This window comes from Balaenoptera ricei, chromosome 12 (assembly GCF_028023285.1).
Source record: "Balaenoptera ricei isolate mBalRic1 chromosome 12, mBalRic1.hap2, whole genome shotgun sequence".
Lineage (NCBI taxonomy): Eukaryota > Metazoa > Chordata > Mammalia > Artiodactyla > Balaenopteridae > Balaenoptera > Balaenoptera ricei.
The window spans coordinates 7,114,352-7,134,598 of NC_082650.1; the positions used below are offsets into that span (position 1 = coordinate 7,114,352).

Consider the following 20,247-nt stretch of genomic DNA (forward strand, 5'->3'; position numbering starts at 1 on the left):
TATCAGGAAAGTTCTCAGATTAGTGATGCTTATGCATTCTAATGACTGACTCATATTTTCTCATTTGTCATACAGAAAAATAAAAATGATATTTTTTAAAGAATTCTATATAAAAGCAATTTATCCTTTCACATTTTCTATGATCATTCCCCAAGTAAAGTCAGATAAGGTAAATTTGTTCTACTCTGCTGCAGACAAATGAAAGGAAGACCATCTTCATAACCTTTATTCGTTAACCTTGGACTAAATAAAATCTCCAACCGTTTCTTCATCACCAATACAAGCTTCTATTAGCCTGCAAGAAGTGTCACTTAATGTTTTTAACATGTTTAAAAGCAAAATAATGTCTTTTTGAAATGCTTGGTAGGAAATTCCGCAAGAACAATGTTCTCTAATAATTAACCGCACTGGTGAGTTAAAGGCCTTTGGCTTTTCCTCAGGATACCTCACCACCCAACATCATCCAAGTCAATTAACAGACATAATGCTCACTTCCTTGCCGGTCTTACTGCCTAATTAGAACCGCATGTGTTGGTTTGCATCAAAGCCATTTCACCTCGGCTCACTCACCAGTTATTCTGTTAGCAATTCCTATAGGCTGGCTCTTGATTTCCATTCCTTTCCTTTTCATGCCAGATAACTTCTTCACAGAGGGAGTGAGACGGTGAAGCATGGTCTCATTTCATTGTAATTATGGAATGTCCCAGTTAGAGCCAAAGGGAGTGGAAATTTCACACTAATTCCAGCACATCTCCGGTGTTGGAAATTGATCGCTGAGTGACTAAATTACAAGTGCCAGGGAAGCCGTCGGTGGGATGTTCCGCCCCCCCAGCAGCCTTGACATCCCTACAGCTGTCCTTTTGCCGGCAGCCATTTTCAATGGCCTTTCTAACCACAGTCATCAACAGTGGGGAACCCTCAATAACATCTTATGCTTTTAGAAAAATTTTAACGTGAGTTGGAAACATAAATATTCGGATTTTCTCAGGATAAAGCATTTTAAGTGTTTGGGTTCTATATTTGAGCTGGGGTCTCTTTGAAAACATATCCCAATGCTAGTTGTAAATTGTGACCTCACAAAGAAGACCTTAGACGGGAAAATTACTAAATACAGCTAAATTCTTTAAACTATGCATTTCCAAAGATGTGTCAGAAGCAGCGACTTTTCTTTAGAATCTTATTTTTTAATATAAAATATCAAACTCCTAGTAACGAAGTTCTTAGTTATTTTGTTCCATGGACCCCTTTGGCAGTTTGATAAAAACTTTAGACGTTATCTTTGAACAATATTTTCTAAAGGCATAGGATTAAACACATAAAATTCAAAAGAAATCCAGTTCTCAAAATAATAAAATTAAGTTTGTGATTTGGCATTTGTGCTTCTTTACCGATGCATTTAAATGACACTTCAATACATTTAAGTATAGGAAAGTTAAAATTAAATCTTACTGCTTAGGCCTTTCTCACCTTCTGAGATGGCCCACACTCTGTCTGTGGGGTGTGTTTCTCGCAAGGCCACTCTCGCCTTCTGAGATGGCCCACACTGTCTGTGGGGTGTGTTTCTCTCTAAATAAATCCACTTCTTACCTATCACTTTGTCTCTCACTGAATTCTTTCTGCAATGAGACATCAAGAACCTGAGCTTCATTAAGTCCTGAAACCAGGTAATACATCCAAGAAACAGTCATCCACTGAGTTTTTTCCCCTCATTCATCTCCCGTCATCCAAACTGAGGAAAAGAGACAGCCACCTGGCAAAGGCCTAGTCCAAGGTGGCTTTGAAATGTTCTGCTGAAGCTCCTCTGGTTCCCCAGCATTCCTGTTAGAAGATAAGCCATCTCCTGCTAGAGAGGCGTTTGGAAGAAAGAAAGTAGAAAAGAGGTTTGAGACTGGATTCCTACTTCTCCACGAGTCACAAAATGGAATCCCCAACCGTGGAGTCTGGAACTTTCATTTAATGAGAAGACTGAGGCCATAGGATGGCAATCCTTGTGACGCCCTTCTAAGATATCGGCGTAGGGCGCCACCAACCCAGGACGATGCAAGACCACGAGCTGTTCCAGTACTTTCGGATGCCAGAGATGGTTGACTTCCGGAAGTACGTGTGCACCCTTCCAACCAACACACTCATGGGCTTCGGTGCGTTCGTGGCGCTCGCCACCTTCTGGTACGCCACGCAGCCGCAGGCCCTGAAGCCAACATGCGACCTGGCCATGCAGTCAGCGGAGGTGGCAGGCAGTGACGGTGCCCGGAGATCCGTGCTCCTGGACAGTGGCAAGCCCTTGGTGTATTTCTACGATGACATCAGAATGTAATATGAAGGTTTTCAGAGGGGCATGCAGGTGTCAAATAACAACCCTTGTTTAGGCTCTCGGAAACCAGACCAACCCTATGAATGGCTTTCATACAAACAGGTTGCAGAAATGTCAGAGTGTGTGGGCTCGGCGCTGCGCCACAAGGGCTTCAAGGTAGCCCCAGATCAGTTCATCGGCCTCTTTTCTCAGAACAGACCTGAGTGGGTGATCATTGAACAGGGATGCTTTACTTATTCGATGGTGATCGTTCCCCTCTACGATACCCTCGGAACTGAAGCAATCACCTTCATCATCAACAAAGCTGAACTCTCTCTGGTTTTTGTGGGCAAGCCAGGGAAGGCCAACCTCTTATTAGAAGCTGTAGAAAATAAATTAACAGCATGCCTTAAAACTATTGTTCTCATGGACTCCTACGGCAGTGATGGGTCGGAACAAGGCAAGAAGTGCGGGGTGGAGATCATCAGCATGAAGGCGATGGAGGACCGGGGAAGAGCCCACAGACGGAAGCCCAAGCCTCCAGCACCTGAAGATGTTGCAGTAATTTGCTTCACAAGTGGAACTACAGGCAACCCCAAAGGAGCACTGATCACCCATCGAAATGCAGTCAGCGATTGTTCAGCATTTGTGAAAATGACAGAGTACATTCATTACTTCCTCAGATGATACTTTGATCTCTTTCTTGCCTCTTGCCCACGTGTTTGAAAAAGTTGTAGAGTGTGTGATGCTGTGTCATGGAGCTAAAATAGGATTTTTCCAAGGAGATATCAGGTTGCGTGTGGATGATCTCAAGGCATTTCAACCCACCGTCTTCCCTGTGGTCCCCAGACTGCTGAACCGGATGTTTGACTGACTTTTTGCTCAGGCAAACACCATGCTGAAGCGATGGCTGTTAGACTTCCCAAGTCAAGCTTCGCAGTGGCATCATTAGAAACAACAGCCTGTGGGATAAGTTGACCATCCATAAAATAGAGTCGAGCCTGGGAGGAAAAGTGAGGCTGATGATCACAGGAGCGGCGCCCGTGTCCACCACCGTGCTGACCTTCCTGAGAGCCTCGCTGGGCTGCCAGTTCTACGAAGGCTACGGACAGACTGAGTGCACCGCCGGGTGCTGCCTGACTGTGCCTAGGGACTGGACCACAGGCCATGTTGGTGCCCCAATGCCTTGCAACATTGTAAAGCTTGTCGATGTGGAAGAAATGACTTACGTGGCTGCCAAGGGCGAGGGCAAGGTGTGTGTGCAAGGGGCTAATGTATTTCAAGACTACTTAAAGGACCCAGCAAACACAACAGAAGCTCTGGATAAAGATGGCTGGTTGCACACAGGGGACGTTGGAAAGTGGTTATCAAATGGCGCCTTGAAGATCATCGACAGGAAAAAGCACATCTTTAAACTGGCGCAAGGAGAGTACATAGCTCTGGAGAAGATCGAAAACATCTACCAGTGAAGTGAACCTGTCGCTCAGGTGTTCGTCCACGGAGAGAACTTGCAGGCATTTCTCATAGTAATTATGGTACCAGACGTTGAGACGCTAGGTCCCTGGGCCCGGAAGAGAGGCTTTGAAGGCTCCTTTGAAGAACTGTGCAGAAACAAGGATGTCAAAAAAGCTATTCTAGAAGACATGGTGAGACTTGGGAAGGATTCTGGCCTAAAACCATTTGAATAGGTCCTTTGACCTGTCTCCACCCTGAATTATTCTCTGTCAACAACGGCCTTCTGACCCCAACAATGAAGGCTAAAAGGCCAGAGCTTTGGAATTATTTCAGGTCACAGATCCTTGAACTTTGTTCCACCATCAAAATCTAATGCGAGGAAGGAAGCTGGAAAGAGGCCGCACGCCTCCGCGGTCTTCTTCCGCCCGTGGCCCCAGTGGGTAGTTTTGACAACAGCAAGTAGGGAAGGAGCGTCTTTGTCTGCCTCGTGCATTCAGATTCTCGTCATAGGAAGCTTAGAGGGAATGGAACACTGCCTTATGGTCGCCTCGCATTGCAGACCATGTTCACGGTGATACACAATTTCCAAAATGAGCCTTAAAAAAATTGTAAAGGTGAAACTATAAATGTGCTAAGTTATTTACGACTTCCTCAGTTTAAAAGGAGGGTGAAAACTTGTCTCTCTGTTTTGCTAACCAAGTGGTTAGGACTTTGCTATTTCTGAGATGTCTGCTACTTGCTGCAAATTCTGCAGGTGTCTGCTGCTCCTGGTATGGAAGAGTACCGTGCACTGGAGGGACCCGTCCCTTATAAACAAGAACTGCCCCAGCTGCAGGAGGTCGCAAGTAGACCAGAGGTTTTTATTTTTTTTAATCCCTGCCACCTTCCCTTCCCCATCTCACACCACCCTTCTGATTAACCCCTGTCACTCCTGTCGGAGCAGAATGTTCTCCGTGAAGCAGAGGACAGACCTAGCTCAGAACAACGCAGGTAAAGATGGATGGCCGCTCACCACTGCGGGTGGATTCTGGCGCCCACAGAGCAGTATATTCTCTGACCCTCTTCTCCAGACCCGATTCCCTCCCTCCATCCCTTCTCAGGGGTTATTTAAAAATCTGTCTTAGACTCTGCAGTGAAGACAAGCATTTCAACAAGGAAACAATTACCTGGATCAACCATGTTCAACTGTGACACCTCAATAACTGTACACTTTACCTTCACTGAACCTGTCGCTCTGTCTGTGACGGTTTTGGGGTTTTTTTAACATCTTTATTGGAGTATAATTGCTTTACAGTGTTGTGCTAGTTTCTGCTGTATAACAAAGTGAATCAGCTATATGTATACATATATCCCCATATCCCCTCCCTCCTGCGTCTCCCTCCCACCCTCTCCATCCCAACCCTACAGGTGGTCGCAAAGCACCGAGCTCATCTCCCTGTGCCATGCAGCTGCTTCCCACTAGCTAACTATTTTACTTTTGGTAGTGTATATATGTCAATGCTACTCGCCCACCTCGTCCAAGCCCACCCTTCCCCCTCCCCATGTCCCCAAGACCACTCTCCACGTCTGTGACTTTACTCCTGTCCTGCCCCTAGGTTCATCAGAACCTTTTTTTTTTTTAGATTCCATATATATGTGTTAGCATACATATGTGTTTCACTTTCTGACTTACTTCACTCTGTATGACAGACTCTAGGTCCATCCATCTCACTACAAATAACTCAATTTCATTTCTTTTTATGGCGGAGTAATATTCTGTTATATATATGTACCACATCTTCTTTATCCATCCATCTGTTGATGGACACTTAGGTTGCTTCCATGTCCTGGCTATTGTAAATAGAGCTGCAATGAACATAGTGATACATGACTCTTTGAATTATGGTTTTCTCAGGGTATATGCCCGCTAGTGGGATTGCTGGGTTGTATGGTACTTCTATTTTTAGGCTTTTAAGGAACGTCCATACTGTTCTCCACTTTGGCTGTATCAATTTACATTCCCACCAACAGTGCAAGAGGGTTCCCTTTTCTCCACACCCTCTCCAGCATTTGCTGTTTGTATATTTTGATGATGGCCATTCTGACCGGTTTGAGGAGATACCTCATTCTAGATTTGATTTGCATTTCTTTGATGATTAATGATGTTGAGCATCCTTTCATGTGTTTGTTGGCAATCTGTATATCTTCTTTGGAGAAATGTCTATTTAGGTCTTCTGCCCATTTTTGGATTGAGCTGTTTTTTGATATTGAGCTGCATGAGCTGCTTGTAAATTTTGGAGATTAATCCTTGGTCAGTTGCTTCGTTTGCAAATATTTTCTTCCATTCTGAGGGTTGTCTTTTCATCTTGTTTATGGTTTCCTTTGCTGTGCAAAAGCTTTTAAGTTTCATTAGGTCCCATTTGTTTATTTTTGTTTTTATTTCCATTTCTCTAGGAGGTGGGTCAAAAAGGATCTTGCTGTGATTTGTGTCATAGAGTGTTCTGCCTATGTTTTCCTGTAAGGGTTTTATAGTGTCTGGCCTTACATTTAGGTCTTTAATCCATTTTGAGTTAATTTGTGTGTATGGTGTAAGGAATTGTTCTAATTTCATTCTTTTACATGTAGCTGTCCAGTTTTCCCAGCACCACTTATTGAAGAGGCTGTATTTTTTCCATTGTTTACTGTTGCCTCCTTTATCAAAGATAAGGTGACCATATGTGTGTGGGTTTATCTCTGGGCTTTCTAGCCTATGCCATTAATCTATATATCTGTTTCTGTGCCAGTACCATACTCTCTTGATTACTGTAGCTTTGTAGTATAGTCTGAAGTCAGGGAGCCTGATTCCTCCAGCTCCATTTTTCTTTCTCAAGATTGCTTTGGCTACTCAGGGTCTTTTGTGTTTCCAGACAAATTGTGAAATTTTTTGTTCTAGTTCTGTGAAAAATGCCACTGGTAGTTTGCGAGGGATTGCATTGATTCTGTAGATTGCTTTGGGTAGTAGAGTCATTTTCACAATGTTGGTTCTTCTAATCCAAGAACATGGTATATTTCTCCATCTGTTTGTATCATCTTTAATTTCTTTCATCAGTGTCTTATAGTTTTCTGCATACAGGTCTTTTGTCTCCTTAGGTAGGTTTATTTCTAAGTATTTTATTCTTTTTGTTGCAATGGTAAATGGGAGGGTTTTCATAATTTCTCTTTCAGATTTTTCATCATTATTGTATAGGAATGCAAGAGATTTCTGTGCACTAATTTTGTATCCTACTACTGTACCAAATTCATTGATTAACTCTAGTAGTTTTCTGGTAGCATCTTTAGCATTCTCTGTGTATAGTATCATGTCATCTGCAAACAGTGACAGTTTTACTTCTTCTTTTCTGATTTGGATTCCTTTTATTTCTTTTTCTTCTCTGATTGCTGTGGCTAAAACTTCCAAAACTATGCTGAATAATAGTGGTGAGAGTGGGCAATCTTGATCTTAGAGGAAATGGTTTCAGTTTTCCACCACTGAAAATGATGTTGGCTGTGGGTTTGTCATATATGGCCTTTATTATGTTGAGGTAGGTTCCCTCTATGCCTACTTTCTGGAGGGTTTTTATCATAAATGGGTGTTGAATTTTGTCAAAAGCTTTTTCTGCATCTATTGAGATTATCATATGGTTTTTATCCTTCAATTTGTTAATATGGTATATCACATTGACTGATTTGCATATATTGAAGAATCCTTGCATTCCTGGGAAAAACCCCACTTGATCATGATGTATGATCCTTTTAATATGCTGTGGGATTCTGTTTGCTAGTATTTTGTTGAGGACTTTTGCATCTATGTTCATCAGAGATATCGACCTGTAGTTTTCTTTTTTTGTAACATCTTTGTCTGGTTTTGGTATCAGGGTGATGGTGGCCTCATAGAATGAGTTTGGGAGTGTTCCTCCCTCTGCTATATTTTGGAAGAGTTTGAGAAGGATAGGTGTTAGCTCTTCTCTAAATGTTTGATAGAATTTGCCTGTGAAGCCATCTAGTCCTGGGCTTTTGTTTGTCGGAAGATTTGTAACCACAGTTTCCATTTCAGTGCTTGTGATTGGTCTGTTTATATTTTCTGTTTCTTCCTGGTTCAGTCTCAGAAGGTTGTGCTTTTCTAAGAATTTGTCCATTTCTTCCAGGTTGTCCAATTTATTGGCATATAGCTGCTTGTAGTAATCTCTCATGATCCTTTGTATTTCTGCAGTGTCAGTTGTTACTTCTTTTTCATTTCTAATTCTGTTGATATGAGTCTTCTCCCTTTTTTTCTTGTTGAGTCTGGCTAATGGTTTATCAATTTTGTTTATCTTCTCAAAGAACGAACTTTTAGTTTTATTGATCGTTGCTATTGTTTCTTTCTTTCCTTTTTCATTTATTTCTGATCTGATCTTTATGATTTCTTTCCTTCTGCTAACTTTGGGGGTTTTTTTGTTCTTCTTTCTCGAATTGCTTTAGGTGTAAGGTTAGGTTGTTTATTTGAGATGTTTCTTGTTTCTTGAGGTAGGGTTGTATTGCTATAAGCTTCCCTTAGAACTGCTTTTCCTGCATCCCATGGGTTTTGGGTTGTCGTGTTTTCATTGTCATTTGTTTCTAGGTATTTTTTTGATTTCCTCTTTGATTTCTTCAGTGATCTCTTCGTTATTAGTAGTGTATTGTTTAGCCTCCATGTGTTTGTATTTTTTACAGTTTTTTTCCTACAATTGATATCTAGTCTCATAGCATTGTGGTTGGAAAAGATACTTGATACAATTTCAATTTTCTTAAAATTACCAAGGCTTGATTTGTGACCCAAGATATGGTCTATGCTGGAGAATGTTCCATGAGCACTTGAGAAGAAAGTGTGTTCTGTTGTTTTTGGATGGAATGTCCTATAAATATCAATTAAGTCCATCATGTTTAATATGCCATTTAAAGCTTGTGTTTCCTTATTTATTTTCATTTTGGATGATATGTCCATTGGTGAAAGTGGGGTGTTAAAGTCTCCCATTATGATTGTGTACTGTTGATTTCCCCTTTTATGGCTGTTAGCATTTGCCTTATGTATTAAGGTGCTCCTATGTTGGGTGCATAAATATTTACAATTGTTATATCTTCTTCTTGGATTGATCCCTTGATTATTATGTAGTGTCCTTCTTTGTCTCTTGTAATAGTCTTTATTTTAAAGAAGTCTGTTTTGTCTGATATGAGAATTGCTACTCCAGTTTTCTTTTGATTTCCATTTGCATGGAATATCTTTTTCCATCCCCTCACGTTCAGTCTGTATGTGTCCCTAGGTCTGAAGTGGGTCTCTTGTAGGCAGCATATGTACGGGTCTTGATTTTTATCCATTCAGCCAGTCTATGTCTTTTGGTTGGAGCATTTAATCCATTTACATTTAAGGTAATTATCGATATGTATGTTCCTATTACCATTTTCTTAATTATTTTGTGTTTGTTATTATAGGTCTTTTCCTTCTCTTGTGTTTCCTGCCTAGAGAATTTCCTTTAGCATTTGTTGTAAAGCTGGTTTGGTGGTGCTGAATTCTCTTAACTTTTGCTTATTTGTAAAAGTTTTAATTTCTCCTTTGAATCTGAATGAGATCCTTGCTGGATAGAATAATCTTGGTTGTAGGTTTTTCCCTTTCATCAGTTTAAATATGTCCTGCCACTCCCTTCTGGCTTGCAGAGTTTCCACTGAAAAATCAGCTGTTAACCTTACGGGGATTCGCTTGTATGTTATTTGTTGCTTTTCCCTTGCTGCTTTCAGTATTTTTTCTTTGTATTTAATTTTTGATAGTTTGATTAATATGTGTCTCAGCATGTTTCTCTTTGGGTTTATCCTGTATGGTATTCTCTGTGCTTCCTGGACTTGATTGACTATTTCCTTTCCCATGTTAGAGAAGTTTTCAACTATAATCTCTTCAAATATTTTCTCAGATCCTTTCTTTTTCTCTTCTTCTTCTGGGACCCCTATAATTCAAATGTTGGTGCGTTTAATGTTATCCCAGAGGTCTCTGAGACTGTCCTCAATTATTTTCATTCTTTTTTCTTTATTCTGCTCCCTGGCAGTTATTTCCACCATTTTATCTTCTAGCTCACTTATCCGTTCTTCTCTCTCAGTTATTCTTTTACTGATTCCTTCTAGAGTATTTTTTAATTTCAGTAATTGTGTTGTCCATCACTGTTTGTTTGCTCTTTAGTTCTTCTAGATCCTTGTTAAATATTTCTTGCATTTTCTCCATTCTGTTTCCGAGATTTTGGATCATCTTTACTATCATTACTCTGAATTCTTTTTCAGGTAGCATGCCTATTTCATCTTCATTTATTTGGTCTTGTAGGTTTTTACCTTGCTCCTTCGTCTGTAACAAATGTTTTTGTCGTTTCTCTTTTTTTTCTTTTTTAATGGGTGGTGCTGTGTTCCTGTCTTACTGGTTGTTTGGCCTGAGACATCCAGCACTGGAGTTTGCAGGCAGTTGCATAGAGTCAGGTCTTTGTGCTGAGATGAAGACCTCCAGGAGGTCTCACTTCAATTGATATTCCCTGGGGTCTGAGGTTCTCTGTTAATCCAGAGGTTTGGACTCAGAGCTCCCACCACAGGAGCTCAGGCCTGACGTCTGGCCTGAGAACCAAGATCACGCAAGCTTTGTGGCAAGGTAAAAAAAAAAAAAAAAAAAAAGGGAAGAAAGAAAGAAAGAAAAAAAGAAAAAAACAGAGCAGTACAATGTCAAAGAATAAAATACAAAATAAAATTAGAAAGATAAAAAATGTATTAGGAAAAATAAAACTATAATTGAAACAACTGCAACAAGGTAAAATAAAACCACAACAGAAAAAAAGGGGTAGGGGTGAACAAGCCAAAAGGAGAGATCACTAACAAAGTATAAAGAATAAAATAAAATAAGAGGGCTTCCCTGGTGGCACAGTGGTTGAGAATCTGCCTGCCAATGCAGGGGGCACAGGTTCGAGCCCTGGTCTGGGAAGATCTCACATGCTGGGAGCAACTGGGTCCATGAGCCACAGCTACTGAGCCTGCGCGTCTGGAGCCTGTGCTCCGCAACAAGAGAGGCTGCGATAGTGAGAGGCCCGCACACCGTGATGAAGAGTGGCCCCCACTTGCCGCAACTAGAGAAAGCCCTCACACAGAAACGAAGACCCAACACAGCCAAAAATAAATAATAAATAAATTTTAAAAAAAACCTCTGCTATAAAAATAAAATTAGAAAAATAAAAGATTTATTAGGAAAAATAAAAATATAAAAGAATCAACAACAATGAATCAACATGGTAAAACAGAACCCCAATCTAAAAGAGGAAAAAGAAAAGAAAAAAATAAAAAAGCCTTGGCTATGGGGGTGGAGTTTAGGCACGGGTGGGGTTTAGGATAGGGTGGGACCTAGGCGGGTGGGAGGTGATGTTTCAGCATGCAGCGGGGCCTAGGCAGGGCGACTTCAAGCGTGGGGTGGGGCCTCTGTTTAGGACCTTCCCGGAAGGGGAGAGGCAGTCACAAGTAGAACCTCTGGATTGTGGAGTTCCGGAGTTTGGAGGTACGGCCCTGAGTGAGGGTGTGTGTGTGGGGTTTAGGCCCAGCGTGTTGGAGGGGGTCTCAGAGGGGGTCTCCGAGTGTAGACGTAGGTCCCTGGGTGGGGGTGAGGGGCGGGGCTTGGGCTCTGAGCGGCAGGAGGGAGGCTCTGAGGGCAGAGGATTGGGCCTGGGAGCCCATCAGGCTTCCCTGTGCCTACGTGGACAGGGAAAGCGCTGGCCCCATTCCCTTCCTCTCCTTCGCACCCCTCCCCCACCGTCTCCCCCAAAGTCTCCCCCATCCCCGCTGGACCCCTAACCATGGGTGGGTCCCGCTGGGTGTAGGAAGTCCTCCCCTCCCCCAGCCGCCCCTCAGGGGTGCCGGTCCCGGAGGTCCGGCCTTTACTTTTGCTCCCCCTTCCCTTCCTCCCACTCCCTCAGGACCCACGCGCCTGGAGGGGGCCTCAGTGGGCACAGGATCAGGCCCGGATCTCAACAGGTTCCTGGGGGTCCAAGTTGGCAGGGGAAACCTGGCCACACTCCCTTTCGATCCTCTGCCCTCCCAATGGTTCCCCAATTTCCCCCTTCGCTTGTAGGATCCCTTCCCCTCCCCCAGCCGCCCCTCAGGGGCGCCAGTCCCCTCCCGCCTCCACTTCTCCTCCCCCTTAACTCCCCACAAGCCCCTCGTCCTACCCGGGCGCTGGGGGTTCCTCTCGTCCCCTTAGGTGTCCGTGGTCCCCCACTGGTGCCTGGTAGGTGCCCTAGTTGTGAGAAGACGTGAATTCCGCGTCCTCCTAGTACGCCATCTTGACTCCACTCCTGTGATGGTTTTTAATGTGGTTTTCATATCAAAAGAGTGCATTGTGATTAAGTGGCTTTTTTCCCCAGAGTAAACTCTCAGGCCAGGCATGTCTTTAAAAATATTAAGGGAGTAGATACACTTGGGTACTTATTGAAATGGACGGTGATAAATAAATGCTCTTCTGTCATAAGGCTACCTGATTTCTGTGAAATGTATTTGACAAGCCAAAATTCTAGGACAACAGGAGTCTGGAAAACTTATTTCCTGGGATTAACTTCTCAAGGGTTTTTTTTTTTTTTTAAGTTAATCTGGGAAATTAGCAGCATTTCACTTTACTGCAAGTCTTTGCCACATGTGACTGAATTTAGTTATCAATTATACATTGAAAGCAGTTGTTTTTTGGATACATGAGTACCTGTATTATACAGGCACAACAGGGTTTGCCCCAAAGAGTTGTCGTTGTAATAACACTATGTGGTAGCCTAACTTCACACGTGTATTTTTTCCTTTTTAACAGCTTTATTGGAATATAATTGCTTTACAATGGTGTGTTAGTTTCTGCTTTATAACAAAGTGAATCAGCTATACACATACATATATTCCCATATCTCCTCCCTCTTGCGTCTCCCTCCCACCCTCCCTATCCCACCCCTCTAGGTGGTCACAAAGCACTGAGCTGATCTCCCTGTGCTATGCGGCTTACACCTGTATTCTTAATTGCACAAGAAGTCAATAATTTGTCACATTGGGGTTTTGAATGTTTGCTTTAAGTGTTGGCTATTTCTATGTTTTATAAACCAACAGAGAATTTCCAAAAACAATGAAGGAAACCAAAATAAATAATTCTGCATTTCAAAAAAAAAAATCTTACTGCTTAAAAACACGTCAGTGCAAAGAACATTTCTGCTTAATTGGAATGAGAACATTAAACTGTGGGGTTGTCTTTGTCTCACCTCCTTCCTCCTCATGATCAAGAAACAACTGTAGACAAGAATACTGTGAAGCAACACGTGTGTCTGGGTCACCAATGTGAGAAGAGGTGACGCCTGCATTTGCCCCCAGTTTGAAGCTACATCACACAAGTAACCAAGACAAGAGCAATCACATGCCATCCACCTCAAATTGAAGTAATATTGAACATAAATGATGTCTCAAGTTATCTGCAGCAATTCTAATATGACATGAAAAATGTCTGTGATTCTTATTTATGACAAAGTCACAGATGTCACTACTACTACTGATATTTTTTCCTACATTCATAATTTTTTAAACTGTTCAATTTTAGGTAGAAGTTAGTAAAATTAATATATTAGTGTATTTCACAAATTCCACAGACTCCCATTAACAGCCCCCAATGCTATAGGAAATAAGAAACTCATGGAGCCATAATTCAAATCCATTCTACACAGGAGAGGTGGGTGATTTACTCATAACTTTGGAAAGAGTGAGTGACAAGTCATGCTTTGGCTTGGGAGCAGACACTTCACAGAGACCATTGGTTCTGCTCTGTTTTTCCAGGAAGTCTAGTTCTGCCTCTGCTTCGGTGGGTAGGTTTTCACAGTTCTGGAATTTAGTATTAGAAAACCACTAGTCTACACACATAAGTCATGTCCTTCAACCTCGTTATATCATATATAAATGTGCCACCGCACGTGCCCCTCCTTTCTTTTCAAACTCAGACAGGGAAAGTGGGTGCCACTTATTGGGTTTTTTTAACCCCAACACCTTCTGCAATTAAGACTCATTCTCCTCTAAAAACTGTTTGTTCCATTTAAACCACTCTAATTATTACAGTGTTTTTCTTTATATCTAGCTGAACTCAACCACCCTCTATTGTCCCAAGTACTCAGAAAACCTCAGTCCTACTGTGAAAATAAGAAACGTGTTTGCAGGTCATAGCATCCATCACTATCTTCGGAATATTACCAACTCCACCCAACAGACATGCATACGCCCTTTCTTTTCTTTTTTTTTTTTTTTTAAGTATTTGTTTATTTATTTATTTAAAGCTGTGTTGAGTCTTCGTCTCTGTGCGAGGGCTTTCTCTAATTGTGGCAAGCGGGGGCCACTCTTCATCGTGGTGCGCGGGCCTCTCACTATCGCGGCCTCTCTTGTTGCAGAGCACAGGCTCCAGACGCGCAGGCTCAGTAGTTGTGGCTCACGGGCCTAGTTGCTCCGTGGCATGTGGGATCTTCCCAGACCAGGGCTCGAACCCATGTCCCCTGCATTGGCAGGCAGATTCTCAACCACTGCGCCACCAGGGAAGCCCCGCCCTTTCTTTTTAACACACTTAAAACATTAGATTTGGTCTTTCAAAAATTTCTCAGATGAGCAGAAACTTCTCCATGTGCTTCAGTATTTTTTAATGTCTCCCAAAGATGATGTTAAAACTGCAAGGAATGCAGGTAAAGTCTTGGCACAGCAAAGGAAAACTCTCCACTCCTTCATTCTGTTTTATCTTTCTATTAATGTTGCCAAAGATTAATTTTTGTAGCCACACTATACTATTAATTCTCTTTATTACACACGCTGCTGTTAAGCGATGACTCACACAGCCAGTTTAGCTATTATATACATGCTAGTGTTGGGATTTATACGGCTCTGCAAAAGTGTATTCTGTTAATCTTGTTAGATTAGCCCATGAATTCAGACTGCTGGGATGCTGTTGAATCCTGATTTCTCTTTTCACTCTACCTTCCAATTCAAGATCATATAAATTACTTCATTATTCCATCAATGGCTATTTTCAAGTTGTTAATAAAAATACTTAAGAGGGATGCACTCCTTATTACCTTCCCCATGGGTCTCCATTGCTTTCTCTCCTGTGTATTGAGGTTTTATTGTTTGGGTTGGGTTGCGCTTTTGCATCCTTAAAATGTCTGGCCTAGACCTGACATTATGCTAGGTACTTAAAATATTTGTGGCTTTGAATTCATGAACAAATATTCTTCTTATTATAAAACTGCTTATGTATATCTGTGAAGAAAATAAAATCCCCCAATAACCCCCAAAACCAGAAACTGTAAACTCTACTAATGTTTGGCTATATTTCTTTCTATATTATAGAAATATATTCTATATTTCTTTTCTTATAGGATATTTTTCTGTTTCTTTCACTCTGCTTACCTCCTGGTCTTCCTCTGTCTCTCCCTTTGGTAAGAGGCAATGATTAAGTCCAGTCCTAACATCTGCAGGACCTGGGCTGAGTGAATAAATGCGGCTCCACAGAACCCCCATCTGAATAGTTTTAAATTATAAATCAAGCTAGCAAACTGGCCAGTAAAATAGATCCTATCCCCTTTACCTTGAGGAGTGCACCTTCCTAAGGACCTAGTAGGCGATATTCTAATTTAGAATTCTCCAACCCCTCAGGATTCTTTACCAGAACTTAGTGCTGCTGGGAAAGTCAGCCCCTCCCCAGCCCTATCCCCTTGTCTTGTCCAGCTCTGCCCAGTATAGAAGGATCCTTGCACACACATAGGTGGACACCCAGCCTGCAAACCAAGGTCTGTCCACATCTCCTACACACAGCAGCTCCTTGGTCACCCTGGCGCTGGGGGTGGCACACTCCTGGTAAGACAAGTCAAGCCTCAGGAGGATGGAGAAGGGAAGCTGCCCGCACAAACATGTAGCTTCCTAGAAGCCCCACAGAAACCTATAGCTCATGGACCAGCCCTAGTGCAAGTAAGGCTGGGAAAAGTAGTCTTTTGCTGGGCACAACCTTAAAGTTCTGTTCATGAGGAAGGAGAGGACCATGGATACTGGGTAGGTATTAGTGGTCTCTGCCACTCCTGACTGGCTCCCACCAGCCTTCAAGATTTACCTCAAGCATCATCATCACCAGAAAGCCTTACCTATATCCCCAGATAAGGCTCAGCACCTCCCGTCTGCATTCCATTAGCAATCTGCATTTTAAAACATTGTACTGAAATTATTTTTATGTCTTCCGCATTGGACTATCAACTTATAGAAAGAAGCCTGTCTGATTAATCATCATGCCATATGCCCAGCACATAGGAGAAGTTGGTAAATGTATGTTGAACTGAACTCATCTGAAGTTAATAATTTATATGCTCTCTGTGGGCTGGAACTGTGTCTATATTATGTATATCTATATCACAGACTGCCCTTACTAATATTTATTGATGAATGAATAAATAAATTACAGTCAGGACTAAAGGGCATAGATGGAAGAAGTCTCTCTCAAAATGCCTCCTTCTCAGTACATTTAAAAAGATAACTATTTATCAACACAAATGGTTCCCTCAGCAGCAGGACACTGATGAGCAGTAATGAAGGAGGCTTCTTAATCCAGAGGCAACATTGAGGGGAAAAACTGAAATCAGTGACAAACAAACAAGTGTCATTTCTGGGACATAGCACACACCACAGAGAGAAGGTCAGCTTCCAAATGAGGTCTCTAATCCAGCCAGGAGCTCCAGATCTATATCTCTTGACTAGATTCCATTCCTGGACCCTAAAAAGAATGCTTTACTTTGGCCACCAGGAAAAGAAGAATAAAATTCCAGCATTATCTAACTTCACTTGCGTGTCACGGAAAAGAAGCAGCTTGTACATAAGACTGAGAACCACATTCTCACTAAGAGGACCCTGAGATTCTTCTTTGTTTTGTGCAGTACTTGATAGCTTTAAAATAAATATATCTGTCACTTGTCAGAAAGCCTGTCCTTGGTGTCTCGGTATTTCTGTGTGTATGTACAGATGTCTGCTATAGCGACACGGCTGCGTATTGATTTAAGGTTAGGCCTCATCTTACTTTGAGAGTATTCCTCACCAGAAAGGATGGCACATCTCAGAGATGTACTGACTTTTCTCTTAATATACAAACTGTACTTTCAAATCCCGATATACACAGCCTCTGGGTTCGCTGAGTTACGTAGAACTGTTTAAGCTTCTGCGTAAACAGATCAGAGTGGATGAGTGCAAAAATGGGAGTTAAACTAAAGAGAAAACTTAAAAATATTTTCTACATTCCCACAATAACAAAAAGAACAAGTCAAACAGGATATACATTTCTAGGAATTTTTAAAACCCATCAGTGATCTGAGATTGAAAAGAAAACTAAATGAACAAAATTACTAAAAGAAGAGAAAAGATCCATAGATGCTTTTAACCCTGGCAGGGCAATAGGAAAAGCAGAAATCTGCCACAGAGGAAGGAGAAACTGGTTGAACTTTTAAAGGACGTTTAATAGATACACATGGTCTAAAGAGATAAAGTAGAATCTGAGAATGTCCCAGCCAAAAAATGAATCTGAACCCATCAGGGTTGATTTTGCCAAAGACTGGGAACCAAGCAGGAGAATAAGAGACATCCCTACCAGGCATACCAGCCCTTCACAGAGTACAAGGCAACAGCTTCCAAAGGTCAGGGCCAGAGCAGGAGAGCTGAGACAAATACCTGTGTGTAACCTGGGCCTTCACTGAGTGCACTGAAGTGGCCCTTCAGAGGCTGGGCCAAAATAGCAAGGTGGCTGTGGATCTTCTGTGACACAGAAAGTCGAGCACAGCACACAGCAGCAAAGAGAATTCTATACAGTGACCAAAAATTCTGGCATCCAGGCTTAAAGTGGAATGAGATCTCCTGTGATTAGAAAAGCTGGAGTGTAGCCTATAAAGAATTGAGAGATTTCTAGAGTCTCACCATACTGAGATCGAAAGCCCTGCTGAAGGAAGAGACCTGAGCCTTCCCTCAAAACATTTGAAGTGAGTGGTGAACGGAATCGAGCTAAAGCTGCAACAAAGCCCAGATCCGCCTCAATTACAGATTAAATTGACTCAACACTCCACACTAACAGTTTGAAAGAGTCACTCCCTCTCCTGGGAGTAAATGTTATTTAATTTGGTCTTTACTGTTCTTTCATACACAATGTCTGGCATACAATTTTTAAAATTATGCAAAATTCAAAGAAGCAAGAAAATGTGATCCATAGTCAAGAGAGGAAATAGTCAAAAGAAGTAGAACCAACCACAGAAATGAATATTAGTGGACACAGATTTAAGAATAACTTTAAGCATTCTAAAACATATTTTAAGTAATGGAAACTTTGTTTAAATAGGAAATTTAAGCAGAGAGGTGAAAACCATGAAAAAGAACCAATTGGAAATGCTAGAAATAAAAATTATGTTATCAGGATTGACTAAGTCTTTGATCTTGAAGAGAGGTCAATATAAACTGTTCAAACAGAAACACAAAGTGTAAAAAAGTGATGAAGATCAAACAGAACATCCAAGGTCTGCAGGACAACATCAGACAGTCCAACACACATCTAATTGGAATCCAAGCAGGAAACAAAAGAAAGAATGGGGTAGAAGAAATATTTGAAGACACAATGGTTGAAATTTTTCCAAAATTGATGAAAAATATCAAACCACAAATGCAAAAAGCACAGTGAATTCCAAGTAGGATCAGTACAAAGAAAACCATACATATACAAATCATAGTCAAAATGCTGAAAACCCAAGATAAAGAGATAATTTTACATACAGGAGAACAATGATGGGAATGAGGCCTGACTTCTCCATCAAAAATAATGGAGGGGGGGCTTCCCTGGTGGCGCAGTGGTTGAGAATCTGCCTGCCAATGCAGGGGACACGGGTTCGAGCCCTGGTCTGGGAAGATCCCACATGCCGCGGGGCAACTGGGCCCGTGTGCCACAACTACTGAGCCTGTGCGTCTGGAGCCTGTGCTCCGCAACAAGAGAGGCCACGATAGTGAGAGGCCCGTGCACCGCCATGAAGAGTGACCCCCACTTGCCACAACTGGGGAAAGCCCTCGCACAGAAACGAAGACCCAACACAGACAAAAATAAATAAATAAAAAATAAATTAAAAAAAAAAAAAAAAAAAAGAAGAAAAATAATGGAGGCCAGGAAACAAGGGAATGACACCTTTCAATACTGTTAAGTATTGAAAGGGACAAACTTGCCATACTAATATTCTATATCTAGCAAAAAAAAATTCCTCAAAATAAAGGCCAAAATAAAATGACATTTTTAGACAGACAAAAGCTGACAATTCGTCTCCAGTAGACTAGCAACAGGAACTGTGAATATGTAGATCAGCTGTGAGATGATAAAAAAAGAAAATTCTAATATTAAGAAGTTGTCATTACCAAGACAAACAAGCCAGAAAGCACGTCACCCCTCAAGATGAGCTGCAGCAGGAAGCGAGCCACTCCCACAAGCATAGTCGGTGCCGCCCTGAGGCACCACAGCCTGAAGCAGATCCCATTCTAGAAGGTCTTGACTACATGAATGAGGACTGATTTTCTAAAACTGTTGTCTCTGTTGCTGCCACTTTTCACATGTTCCACAGTGCCTGAGTCGATGATTTGAAGAGTTTTCCAAGCGCTCACAAACATTTTGCGTTTAACTGAAAAGTTTCAGTTTGTGAGGGCTGAGAGATTGTAATATTCTATATCTGAATATCAAAACGCAGAAAAGCATCTAGTAGGTGTAATTCAGTTGATACAAAGGTCCTTCAGACCTCAGTAGTTGGTTTTCTTCAGAAAGCGTTACCAGATCCCAAATACAGTCTGTTCAAGATCAAGGAGAGGCACGATTAAATGGCCAATTTAGGATTTCTAATATCTGCTTGGACTCAACTGACATCTAGAAAACATAATTCTGTAGCAGATTAGGCAGGGTTGTGGTCAGGAAAGATAAGCTAGGTAGAAACGAAGAAGAATAATCCTGAAAGTTGAGAAGGTTTTGGCACCCTTGGTAACGGGGAGAGGAGAAGAGAGGGCGGTAGAAGCACCAGCTAAATGGCACCGACCTGAGACGGCACTGAAGCTGGATGCCTCAGGAATTCTGCTGGGTGCATCATGCCACTTCTCTGACAATATTTCACAGACCATCCTAGCCAGGGTGCTCACCCTGACCTTGGAACTCTTTAATGGTCAGTAACTAACTGTACTTAGGCACAGTTCGATGCCAAACTGTACTTAGGCATCTTTTTAATTTGTGTAGTATTTAGATAAGTACTTATCTCTATGCCTTTCCTGGTACTTCTATTGTCACGTACCCTGCACAGGACTTCTAACATCTGTGTATCCCCTTGTTTATATCAAGTGCTCCACCTAACAAGCAGACAAACTGAGCAAAAGAATTCTGAGGCAAGAGAAGATATTATCCACCTCAGGCTAAAGTCTATGGGTACAAGAGATATTAAGCTGGTTTG

The 20,247-nt window shown here is 41.8% G+C and overlaps 1 protein-coding gene and 1 pseudogene across 8 annotated transcripts in view; both read left to right on the forward strand.

Moving 5' to 3' along the window:
* The window catches only part of PRKN (parkin RBR E3 ubiquitin protein ligase), a 1,325,586-nt gene that overhangs the window by 1,186,388 nt on the left and 118,951 nt on the right, over window positions 1-20,247 (forward strand). The gene's annotated exons all lie outside the window — the stretch shown is intronic.
* On the forward strand, window positions 2,039-4,128 carry LOC132376205 (long-chain-fatty-acid--CoA ligase 1-like; annotated as a pseudogene).